We start from the raw sequence: 13,621 nt of genomic DNA, 5'->3' as shown, positions 1-13,621 counted from the left end.
TGTGTGATGGTTTTTCAGGCTATTTTCAATTGAAGATTGCTCTTAAAGACCGCACAAAGACAACTTTTATTACGCCATGGGGCTGCTATTGCTACACAGTATTTCCATTTGGGTTGTCAAATGGACCTTCCTTCTATCAAGAGAGAGAGAATTGGGTGTTGGAACCATTCATTGGTAGTTGTGTTAAAGCTTTTATGGATGACTTCTGTGTTTATAGCAGTAGGGCTGAACACCATGAGAAGCTGCAGATGGTATTCTCTCGATATGATGAATGTGGAGGACAACTAAATCCAAAGAAATGTCATCTAGCACAGCCAAGGGTGAAGTTATTGGGCCATATGGTGTCAGAAAATGGCATTGAGGCTGATCCAGATAAGGTGAAGTCTATTATTCTTCTTCCATCACCTATGAGTACGAAGCAACTGGCAACCTTTATACACAAAGTGAAGTACATGGCACGGTTTATTCCATTGTCTTCGTAGCTTCTTTATCCATTACAGCAAGTGGCAAAGCATGATCCATTGCAATGGGATGACAAGTGTGAAGAAGTGTTTCAAGAGGTGAAAGAGGTGTTAGGGGGTTTGTCAGCCATGCAGGCTCCTGATTGGGAGAAAGTTTTTTATGTAAATCCATCAGTAGGGGATGATTCCATTGGAGCCATGCTATTGCAAAAGGGGAAGGGCAGCCATTATATGAGGCCAGTGTATTGTGCAAGCCGAGTGAAGTTGGTAGCGGAGAGAAAGTTATCAGAAGTAGAGCTAGTGATGGCCAGTGTAATATTTGCTTGTCGACGATTTCGTCATTACTTGCTACCACGGCCTTTTGTTTTCTTGACGAGTTATGCCTTTTTGCCACAGTTAATTAATGGTACTAACATGTCAAATGTGGTGAAGAAATGGGTAATTGAGCTGCAAGAGTTTGAGTTCTCTTTTCTAGTGGAAGATAGTACAAGGGCTACCCTAGCTGATTTGTTGACCTACAAGGAGAATCCCCTTATTGTTAAGGAAGAGGTGGTGAGAAAGGTAGTTGAAGAAGTGCCACATATCAGCAATGCACATGTGTTGTTCTTTGATGGCTCATACAGAAAGAGCCACGATGCAGCTTCAGGGGGTATAGCACTTTATGATCCAGAGGGGAAGCTAGTATGCAAGAGAGGGTTCAAATTGGATGCGCATAGTAACAATGAGGCTGAATATGCTACATTGGAAGCCGGATTACACATTTGTTTGAAGTATGGGGTTCGAAGGTTGAGCATAAAAGGTGATGCCTTGTTAGTGGTGAAGCAAGTGCTGGGTGTGTGGAAGAGCAAGAACACCTCATTGAAGGAAATGTGCTTTAGAATTAAAGGCCTGTTAAAAAAGTTTGAAGCATGGAGCATCAGACACATTGAACGTGCTCTAAATGGAGAGGCACATGAAGCAGCTCAAGGCATGATTGGGGAGCTATTCGTGTTGAGGACCAATTTACCTCTTTATCATGGCCGGGAAAGTTTGGCTCAAGAAGAGGAGTTTTTGCTAACAGGAATCATTCCTAAGGAGATTCAGAAGTCTAAGAAGTATGGCTTTGTGCGTAGAGCATACAGGTACAAATTGATTGGTGATGTCTTATACATGAAAGGGGCTGATCTCGTGTTGAGACGTGTACCTTGGCGGGAGGAGCTTTACAGAGTGTTGGAAGAGAATCATGAAGGCGCATGTGGTGGCCATTTTGCTCTAAAGATCACCTTGCATAAGATTTTGCAAGAGGGGTATGTATGGCCTAGTTTGCACAAGGATGTTCACCATTGGTTTATGTCTTGCAATAGGTGTCAAGCATTTGGGAAGAGAGTGTTGAAGCCAGAGCTACGAAAAACCATTATGGCATTTGATGTGTTTGAAAAGTGGGGGATTGATGCAATAGGCCCGTTACCTATCACAAGCAGGGGCAAAAGCTATATCTTGATGGCAGTGGACTATCTTTCTAGATGGGCAGAGGCTATAGCAGTAAAACAGATCACTGCAAAGGATGTGGCAAAATTTGTGTATGATGAAATATGTTGCAAGTTTGGGGTGCCATTAGAGCTACTTTCAGATAAGGGGCCAGGATTTAGAGCTAAACTGCTAGACTTCCTATGCACAAAGATGAAGATTAGGCACCAGCATACCACTCCTTATTACCCACAGTGTAATGGCTTAAATGAAAGATTCAATGGTGAGTTGGTACAAATTCTTTCTAAAGTGACAGAGCACCAAGGAAAGAATTGGGATTTGGAATTTCCTAGTGCATTATGGGCTTACCGTACTTCGGTGAAGACAGGTACAGGGTTTACTCCATTTCATTTGGTGTATGGAAAGGAAGCACTATTGCCTGTGGAGGTAGAGTTGTCTGCGGTCAAGATGTTAGAGAAGTTTCTTGGGCCGCCTAGTGATGCATTCAAAGAGAGGCTCTTGCAATTACAAGAGGTCCAGTTGGATAGGATGAGCGCATTGGAGCATTATGGGCAGATGCAGGATAAGGCTTTGGCAAAGATAAATGAACAGGTCAAAAGTAAGGGTATCAAGAAACATGACTTGGTTTTGCGCTACAACAGTAAGCTGGACAACACCTTCCAAAAGAAGTTTCAAATTAAGTGGGAAGGCCCTTTCAAGGTAGTGGAGTGTTTTCCAAATGGCACATATCAGCTGGCTAACCTGGATGGTGTTCTACATAAGTCAAGGGTAAATGGATTGCGTCTTAAATTGTATCATGCCAGGTTGATGATGGTCGAGCAGGATGAGCTGTATGTGGATCAAGGAGTGTTGGTGAGGGATGAGGAGACCTGTGATGCGGCGAGTCTCATATCTCTTTTTGCTGCTGCTGATCATGAATGATCTAGCAGGCTAGGGGATGGTCAAATTATGTCAGGAGTTTTTTTGAGCAAGGGATTGCGCATATGTACATATACATGCATGGTGCATCAAATAAAGGATTGCCCATTTTCCTTAGCCAAGTGGTTATGTGGGGCCCACATGTGTACAGGTAGGACAGGGTGTACATAGTGCATCGATTTTCACTATTATCAGTACTAGTGTGTTTTTTCTACAATAAAGTGAAGTCGGTAGCGCGGAAAACTTCTCGAGGAAGCTATCCGCGGGCCGATGATGTGAGGTCAGCAGGTGCGTCAGATGGCATCGAGTGGCGTCAGGAGGGCGAACGGGGTCAATATTTGCACGTGGATGAGTACAGACACGACGTGGGTGTTTTCTTGTGAGAATTATGCAGAAAGGTCATCATGAGGACCTTTTTTGGGGCCACTTCACGTGGTGGCGAGATGCATTATTGGAAAAAAGCTGAGTGCCAGGTGTGCGGATGATGCAAAAAGGTGACAACTATGCACTGCGAGGTCAGTTTTTGGCCTGTTCGGGGTCCGTTTGAGGTCATCTAAAAGGCCAAGGGTGCCCAAATAATAAAGCTAAGTGTGGGAACTGAAAAAAGGGAGAGAAGACCAGAAAAAACGTGGAGAAGAGAGGAGGAACAGCCGCAGCTGTGTTTTTTGCTCGTTTTGGAGACTGTTTTGGTCGTAAACTGCTCATCCGAGGTCGGATTTGAGCACTTTGACATTGTAGACTGGGGTTTTAGGCCGTTCCGGACACGATGGCGCTGTCCATTTTGCCAAATTCCTCACTCTTTTTCTGCTATTTTTCTGTGTAATCTTCTCCGGTGAGTGAAGCTTCTTCTCCAATTTGTGATTGTATCTGGTATCTTTTACCCATATTGTGTGAGCTGTTTGCCCCATTGGTGTTGGCCCAAGCTCATTTGTATCTAAACATCAGAAGTTCTCCTCTTTTGAGCTGAGTTTTTGTGTGTGTGTGTGTGTGTGTGTGTGTGTGTGTGTGTGTGTGTGTGTGTGTGTGTGTGTCTGTATGGAGTGGGCAAGTGGATAGTCTCTCTCCTCTCACTCCAGAGGTGTGTTCCCTGTCTCTGCCAAGTGTGTTGTGTAAGCCGAGTGGTGCCCCATAGTGTGTGTGTGTATCTTTCCAAGAGTGTGTGTCGGGTAGTTATAGAGGCGCTGTGTGTGTTTTCATCCCGCTCACACCGCCATTGGTATCTTGTTTTTTCTTCAATGAAATGTTGTGGTTGAGTGTTGTGAGACTTAACCCTCCACTGCTTCATCAGTTTTACAGTTTGCGGAGAAGATAAGTGCTCCTTTTTCCTCCAAATCTATTTTGTTTTATGCTCCCTGCTCAAAGATGCTCTTCTTTGTGTTTTGAACCTTGGAACCGTCTTTGGTACAATAGATGATGTTTTGGACACCCAAATTTGACACGGCTTGTCCTTAAGTTGTGCTTTTGGTACCCAATAATGCATGACTCCTTGCATCATTACTTGTAGCATTTTCTTTTTGATAGGATGGAGAACATTGATTGCTTTTGGGGTTGTTCTACCGATAACCTCCTTTCCATTCCTCTTTGCTTGGTACAATTGGAACAATGAGTTGTCTGCCTTTAGGTGATAGCTTGAGCTGATTGGTGTCCCAATTTGGTACTGCCTTGTACGTACGCATCCATGAGATTCCAAGAATCATTGTTTCATTCATGTTTCATCTGGTTATAAGCATACAAATTGATGAGGGCACGAACATCCATGTACTATCACATTTAAGTTGACTACTCCCAGTGTCGGTGTTGGATTCTTGTTGCGTCCTTTAATATTCGATATTCCCGCAATCAAAGACTAATTTGTTTCTTTCTTGTACGTGGAATATCTGATTGCATTTACCCGAGCACCTGTATCAACCAATGCATTTGTGCTATGGTTGTTCAATTGTACTTTGATGCAAAGGTCCATTCCATCAAACCATTCATCATCTGTTGACACTGCATCTTTCTGTAATTCCCATAGTCGGTCATCTAGTTCCAGAGTGTTGATGGGAATAGGTATTTGTTGATTTTTGAGAGCATCTTTCCTTTTTAGTACTCGAAGCCGAGCTTCTTCTTGGGCTTCATCAATGACCTACTATCATTTTATCTTTCTTTACTTTGTTGCATGCATCTTTTCTAGCAATTCATTGGTTAGTGGAAAATTATACTTCTTTAAACGGCATCCACTAATCCAATTAGCCATTGGTTCACCATCTAGAGTGGATAACTTAACTGCTCCACTTGGAGATACGTCTTCAATGATAAACAGTCCGTTTTCCTTTGTCTTAAACTTGGGATTTTGTTGCTTAAGGGAATAGACTAAAACTAAGTCCCCTTTTTTGAAGATTTTTGTAACTAGATGGGAATCAAAAAACTATTTTTGTTTCCTCTAATGTGCAGAGATGTGAGCTATTAGCCTTTGCTCATCAAGCTTTTCCAAATCTTCAAGCCTCTATGACAATTAATGTCCAGTCAACTCCATATCCTTAGCTACCCTTAATGTCGGCAATAGAAATTATATCTGCAATATAGCATCAAGACCTCTTGACTAGCTTATAGTTCAAGAAGTTATGAGTTGCACCATCATCCACTAAAATACAAACACGTTGTCCATTAATAGTGCCATGCATGCGAATCAAATCATGGGGGGCAAAGATGGGTTGCCACATTGAAGCAGGCACACAACACTTGTGTTGTTCCTCCATATGAAGAACCTCTATAGCACAATATTGAGGAGATGAATATAATGTGAGGCGTTGCACCATGTGCATGGCCTTTTCTTTGCCTTGCAAAAGAGGAGAATCTTTCTTGTTATGTTGGTCCGAAAGACATCTAAAACACAAATTGTGTTTCTTCACACGCTCAAAATCGGCAGTGCTGAGAGACCCACGTGGAGTATCTCGTGATTGCTTAGGCTTCTTAGACTCTTGTGGGCATGGAGAGGTAGATTGTCTCCTATTCCTCTTGGAACGTGTGGGAGATTTACCTCGCCATTGGCTCTTAGCCACATTGCTCTTAGCAAAATTATTCTTAGAGTAGGATGCATTTCCTTTCCTCTCTTGGTCATCATCATATCTTTGGGCATTAATGATGGCTTCTTCCAAAATTTTTGGATGTTGGGTCTTGACATGAAGACAATAGTCTTTGTCAAGACCCCTATTAAAACCCCGTATCTTTTGGAATTCATCTAGACCTTATAGTTTTAATATGATTTCTCGATACTTTGAAAGGTATCGTGTGAGAGAGAGGCCAGACATGCGGCATGCATCCCAGGCTAACCAATTCTTCTCTTCTTCATTGGAGTCTAAAAACCTTTTGGAGAAAGAAGCTCGAAATGCATCCCAAGACGGAGGACAGGCATCTATTGGAAATTTCATCCACCACTTATAGGCCTTTCCTTTAAGATATAAACTTGTTTCTACAGCCGTCTTTATATCCGGGGTGCGTCTCAATCTATGAATATCACTCCATTTGTGTAAGAACGTATTGACCATATCCTTGTTTTGCGATCACTCTCTTCCCCGTGAAACTCAGGAATGGTGATATTCTTAAGTAATGCATTGCTACCTTTTGCATCTTCTGAAGGACTTGTCTCTTGGACTCCTTGAGTCGTACGAGCTTGGTTCCCTTGAACCGTGCCACTTGTGGCTCCTTGAGCCATCTGTGAATTCATAAATTTCACAAGTAAATCCGTAAAATTGGTAACATTTGCATTGAGTGTGTAGAGAGGTTGCGTTCAAGTACGCTTTGGCCATTTTCCAAAGTCTTGAAAGCAACCATATCTACAAGGCCATGATCTCCTAGATCATCATCATCATATATATTAGTGTCAGCCGCACCCATGGTGCCTTGATTTTGATCTACGTGTTCAAAATCAAATGTGTGTGTAAGTGGGATATCCTCACTAGCCATGGTAAACACACACTAATGTAAAGAGAGAAAAAAAACGTCAACTTGTACCTTGTGAAATTGAAGTCTTTGTGTTTTGTATGCTCCGCAATTTGCATTGTTGCATGCAAACCTCGCCTTGCGAGAATTGTAGCGCTTCACGTTTCGTTCGTCGTAAGAACACCTTTGTTGATTCTTCACAAAAACTCGTCGTTTTTGTGAAGGCTTATGTTCATTTTGAAGCTACCTCCTCAAGGAAAAAAGAATTTTTGGAGGAAAACTTGCCTTCCTCCAAGAAGTGAAAAGGAAGGGTGAAACTGCTTCCTTGAAGTTTGAAGCTTTTCCTTTCCTTCTAGTTTTCCTTTCAATACAAGTATGCTCAAGTTTCCTTGTTATACACAACAAGGGACAATAGCTTGATGGTAAGTTGTTGGCCTCTTACCCTCATGGGGTGGGTTCAACCCTCCTTCATGCAAGGGTTAAGCGGGCCTTCCTACGTGTGCAGCCAATGGTGCCAACAAAATCCTTTGGAGCCTTGGTGCCGTAGAGTTTTCGATCGAGTTTTCCTTGGTCACCCGCTGTGGAAGGTGTAGGTGGGGCAAAAAATAGCTTGTATACCAGTGAAAGGGGGGTGGTAATGCCTGTGCTAGTCTCCACCCAATCGTGTTATCTTATAGTCTCCCCCTAGCATACACACTATCCGGATGTGTCGGTGGCCTTTCCCATAGGACCCATGTCCTTACACCAACATTTAGCAAGAGGGGTCGACCAAGATGAGAGAAGGGGCTGCATTTTACTCTAACACAATGCTACACACACACACACAACTCATGTGTGCAAGAAGAACTACATCTGCTTCTCCAAGCATTGAGAAGTAGAGGCCTACACCAACAACTCTTGGCAATGGAATGAAAATCCAACCAAGAGCCAAGCTTCAATGGCATGCTCATCTCCTCTACCATGCTAATTACTAAGCTAAGCTAGCAAGAGGGGTTGACCAAGATGAGAGAAGGGGCTGCATCGGCCGATGCCTTGCCCATAAGACCCATGTCCTTACACCAGCCTTTATCAAGAGGGGTTGACCAAGATGAGAGAAGGGGCTGCATTTTACTAACACAATGCTACACACACACACAACTCATGTGTGCAAGAAGAACTCCATCTCCTTCTCCAAGCATTGAGAAGTAGAGGCCTGCACCAACAACTATTGGCCATGGAATGAAAATCCAACCAAGAGCCAAGCTTCAATGGCATGCTCATCTTCTCTACCATGCTAATTACTAAGCTAAGCTAGCAAGAGGGGTCGACCAAGATGAGAGAAGGGTCTGAATTTACTCTAACACAATGCTACACACACACACACACAAACTCGTGTGTGCAAGAAGAACTCCATCTCCTTCTCCAAGCATTGAGAAGTAGAGGCCTACACGAACAACTCTTGGCCATGGAATGAAAATCCAACCAAGAGCCAAGCTTCAATGGCATGCTCATCTTCTCTACCATGCTAATTACTAAGCTAAGCTAGCAAGAGGGGTCGACCAAGATGAGAGAAGGGGCTGAATTTTACTCTAGCAAAATGCTACACACATACACACACACAACCCATGTGTGCAAGAAGAACTCCATCTCCTTCTCCAAACATTGAGAAAGAGGCCTACACCAACAACTCTTGGCAATGGAATGAAAATCCAACCAAGATCCAAGCTTCAATGGCATGCTCATCTCCGTTACCATGCTAATTACTAAGCTAAGTTATGCTATTAGAGTGATTATGTGAGGAGAATACTTCTTTCTTGTAAGATACCTCTTCTTCCTCTCAATCTATCCTGATTCCCTGCTAGCTCTCACCATTTTTGAAGGTGTGTGAGGTCTTGGGATTGAGGCTAGGGACACTAGGTGTGATTTTCAAGCATAATTTGGTGCATGAAGCTTCCATCTTCATTGCAACAATGAGTTTTGTCAAGGACCACAAGAATTGTATTGTACAAAAGTCTCCTTTGATGTGAGAAGTTATAATACAAAGCCTTTATGGAGGGGGGACCGGCTCCATGTAAATCCGGTCCTCAACTGTTGTCAATTGTTCTATTTCTCTCTCTTTTCAAGTATTGTCAATGCCAAATTAGCTTCCGCTACACACAAGTTATTTAGTGCATTAAATGTTACATGAGCCTTGCTCGAGTACATATGATCTTGTTGTATTTCTTAACTACGGTCCCTACCATAGTGGTTTGTAGCCTTGCCAACTGCAGCCTTTCTTTGTTTGTATATATTTAACAAGCCTTGCTTGCACACAAAATACCAAGTGTTGAATGCAACGTCCAAAATCGATATAAAATCCCCTTTCCCTACCATTGCATCTTGAATAAGTTTTGGTCGTACCTATAATGTTTACATGATGCTATAATTTTATGTCTACAAGCTTCAGAACAATAGTATATCCTACCTGTGTAGATGTTGTACTGGGGCATGGGTGGCCCGTCCATTCCTTCAACTAGACCTCCCCTTGCCGGTGCATTTCTACGACCGTGGGATAAATCCCTTCCGAGGAGGGGTGGGGAGGGGGGGGGGGGGGGGGGGGGGGGGGGAGCAAAGTAGGTCGCCCCAAACCTAACATAAAACAATTTGTGGAAGCTCTTCTCTGTAGCAATGGCAACTCTGAGCGAGGGGAAATAATGCCCATATTTGGCTATGTGCTACCAATTGGGCTTGTCACATGTGACAAAAAATGCTTATTTGCTCCCTGTACTCTCAACGAGCCCAAACTTGCCATCTTTCATGCATGAAAAATTCTCCCCCTCCCTGAAACTAGGCATTGGTTTCTCTACTCTCCTTCAACCTACTCAAGTATTCCATAGAAGGGCTTGTTCTTGCGGCATGTCATGAGCCCACCTTCGTAGCTCAACACCACCATCCTTGTAAGAGTTTTCCCACAGCCCTTAGATTGCCATGAAAGAGAGAGAGAGATCATGCAGCCATGCTTCTTCTCCTTTGGTTCTCCTCCTCCTCTCTAGCTCCCCTCTCCCTTGAGCTCTGATACCAATCTAAGATCAAAGGGGACTAGACCATGAAACTCTCCACACAATCATGCCATATATAGCTAGTAGCCATCTAAATAGAGCACCCCTTGACCATATGTTCATATAGAACCTTGTTCTTGGCCCTTGGCTTGATAAGAAAATCCTCCAAAAAAAACAACAAGATAACCCTCATTTGTGTTTGGAAAGCTTTGTGTGTCTACCCTTGTGTTTGAGAAACTTGTGTGCTTAATATTTTGTGCTAGGGGAGGCTTATGTGTTCGTGCCTACACCCTAATGTTTTGTGTGCCTACACTCTTTATGTCTGGGGGAAGCATATTTATCTTTCAAGGGAGGCAGTTTGTGTGAGTGCAACATCTTTATGTTTTTTGCAGCAGCACAACTCGCAAGAGAAGGGTTGTAAGGGTGTAATATTTGTTGCACATTTTGTGTGGGAACACCCTCTCCTCATCATAATACCCATGTGGACAAAACCATACCTATGTGGACACAACCATGTGACTATGCCTTTGTGGAATCCATGTGTGCAACCTAGTTGGCAATACCTACGACATAATCAGTGATGTGTGCTACAATGCTTAGATCAAGGATATAAAATACACATGCTTTTCAAGTTAATCAATCTACCACTTTTCATGTGTCTACACTCTATCCACGTTTTCATTAGCATTTTGATTATCTTACAATTAACATGAATGCAACTCTTGATCATCCTTCCTAATTTTCCAGTTTGATTGGACATCCAATGGTCTACACTTCCCTATTGTGGAATGTGCATAATGTGAAACTAAAATATCTACCTCACTCTTAACGCTTTTGATATATGGGACCAAATGCTACAATGTACATAGTCTGGTAAAATGGATGCCACGGTTGTAATTATGTGCATACATTACCAAGGAGTCGAGGCCCTAGACATGGCACAATGGCATACATTTTATCAATAAAATATGCCTAATTTGATTTGGAAATTTACAAATTTCAAGTATTTTTAAGTAGCACGCTCATTTCGTCCGAAAGATTCAATGCGAATGATCTTAATAAAAAATAGTAAGTTTGATGCATGGCCATAAAAGATGTGTCCAAAGTGCTTTCTTAGTAGAAAAATGAGGCTCAACATGAATTTTGAGCCCAACAAGATTTTTCAAAAAATTCAAAGAGTTTTCCCAGTTCATTTGGGCTATTTACGGTTAAAAAGAATTTTTGCTCCAAAAATGTTTATAAAATGGTAGAAAATAGCCTAAGAATAGTAGAAAATTTCTCCAATTTCCACGTTTACTCCTTGCTTAAGCTAAGAGTGAGTTTATAGAGCCAAGAATGAGCTCTTTTGAACATCTAACAAAGACAATATAGCAATTCCAGGTCAAGGTTCTAGTGTAGTACCATGCTATTTCCACTGCATGTTCAAGGCTATGAAGCCACCGACTAGGGTTTCCCTTCTTCAATTAATCACTTAGGCTTCTCTAATAAAGTTTTAAAACTTCCATGAAATGGTCACAATGAAAAATTGAAGAATTAATTTAGGGTGTTCATCAAGCAAAAGAGCATTGCATATATGCAATTAGGAGCAAAGCTACACCAAATCTTCATACAATAACAGATTTGTGTTGATCTTGGTCCTTTTTAAAAGCTAAGCTTTCATGAATGGAGTGTTTCTCATTTTCTGTGTGTCTTTTACTTTGAATCGTTTTGTGATTCGCTTGATTTTTCTTTGAACACTCATAGTCAGAGGCCCAACTTTTGCCTAGCTGCATTGTGCACTCCTTGACACAAATCTGGTGAACACAGCACAAAGTAGGCTAGGGTGAGGGATCAAAAGATCCATTGAAGGTCTCAATACAAATCTTTGAAGCTATGGAGCAACAATATTGGATGCGGTTTAATCTCTTCACAATGCAAATGTTTCAAGCCTTTGCTATATTCATCATAGCCAGTTGTTGAAAGAAGGGAGCTTTTGTCAACCAAAACCCTTATATCAATGGAAACGGAAATAAACCAATTTAATGGTGCAAAGTTTTTAGCTAGCTGTGGTTCCTAAGATTAAAGAGCATGTAAGGGGAATTAGAAATGAACACGGGGGAAGCATTCAAACTATCCTTGAAGGAGGAGTATTTCATGGAGGACTCTGAAAGGGTGACAAAAAGAACATTTCTACATTGGGTAGCTAGGCCAAAAGAGGAGCTTTCACCTACCAAGATTCTAAGGGAATTTGAAAGGCCCTATGATCAATATCAAGGACTAAAATAACTACCCTCAACTGAGAGAAAATAGATCTCTTTTTACAATCTACAGAGAAAGATATTTAAGAGAAGTTGAAATTACTACTTGAGGACAAATATGTTGAACAAGGCTGAAAGACTGATTTATATGAGGTTGAAGATGCGGTATCATTGCTAGTGATAGTTGTTGTTTGTCTATCTAGATTTTCCAAAGTGAGCTACCTCACCCTATCAAAATCACTCAAACATCATGGCTATCCTCACACTTTCACTATACATAGGCGTGTGTGAGTTAGGGGATTTTCCCCATATCTCCTTAAAACCCTCAACTAGCTAGTCATTCAGCTAGTTGAGCCAAATAAATAAATGAAAAAAAAAATACTATGGCCCGTTTGTGTGTAAAAATTTCATTTTATATAGGGCCTAAAAATAGGGACTTTTTAAAATTATTTTGTTATTTATTTAAATATTTCTACCTAGGTGTGCGTTATTTATATAAGTATGTTATGTACATTGACTTATGTTTACCATGGTTCTCTTACATTGTACAGACTCTTTATTATATAAATATATATTTTCATGCAAGCCTCTCTAAATCTTGGTGTGAACCCACTCCAAGAAAAAATCACGAAAATACCTTTCACCTAGTCATTCTCTTTTACTAAATTTTCATTTGTCTACATGCATTTTGTTTTACTTTTTGTAAATAGTCCTAAATCAATAAAAACGAATGAAGGCCCCCTCATTTGATTCCCTATATTTTCATAAATTTATTTTTTTCTTTTTATATATATACACAACTGACACTATCCCAGGTCTTATGAATTGTTTATATACTAACCTATTTTTTTCCATCATATCCATATATCATCTTTATGAATAATCTTAATCCATGCATATTTTCAAATTCTCAAGAATCTATTAGGTCATGCTCTCATGCAAGGAGGGGCTCACTCTTAGAGGATTATGTAAATTCAACAAAAGGGGGGGCCACTAAAGAATTTTGTAGAAGGAAGAACATGCATTTTGGTGGGATTTTTTACGTCCTCCTCCACTCCAAGTTTGAGGAAGTTACCAAATTGAAAACTTTAGCTCACAAGTTGAATAATCACCTCAAAAGTTTATATAATTTTTGGAGCTACTAGAGGCGAAATACGATTTTTTTGGTGGACCCCAGTGTGCTGTCCACTTTTTCTCACAAGTCACCCTAGTCTTCTCTCACCTCCATTCACTTCCACACACACACACACACACACACACATTCATTCCTCTCCATCCCTCACTCAAACCTACACCTTCCATGGTTTCTCTCACCCTCTTCACCATTAACCTCCCCTCTCACTTCCATAGCTCTCATATGAACTCTACATGTATATACACCATCTCTATGGCTCTCTCTATTACCTTTAAAGCACAATTCCTTTTTTAGTATGTAAAACCTTGATTAATCTCTGCAAATTAAGGGATTATCATCAACAACATCGTCACTTTCATCATGATGTTCAACTTTTGCAGGGCCGTGACGTACGAAGAGAAGAAGAAGAATCATTTTTTAGAACCTACACAAGTAAGTTCATAACGTCTTCAAAGCTTCACCATC

Source organism: Adiantum capillus-veneris, chromosome 18, assembly GCF_014529385.1.
Source record: "Adiantum capillus-veneris isolate H3 chromosome 18, ASM1452938v2, whole genome shotgun sequence".
Lineage (NCBI taxonomy): Eukaryota > Viridiplantae > Streptophyta > Polypodiopsida > Polypodiales > Pteridaceae > Adiantum > Adiantum capillus-veneris.
Note: the sequence above shows the minus strand (reverse complement) of the source record.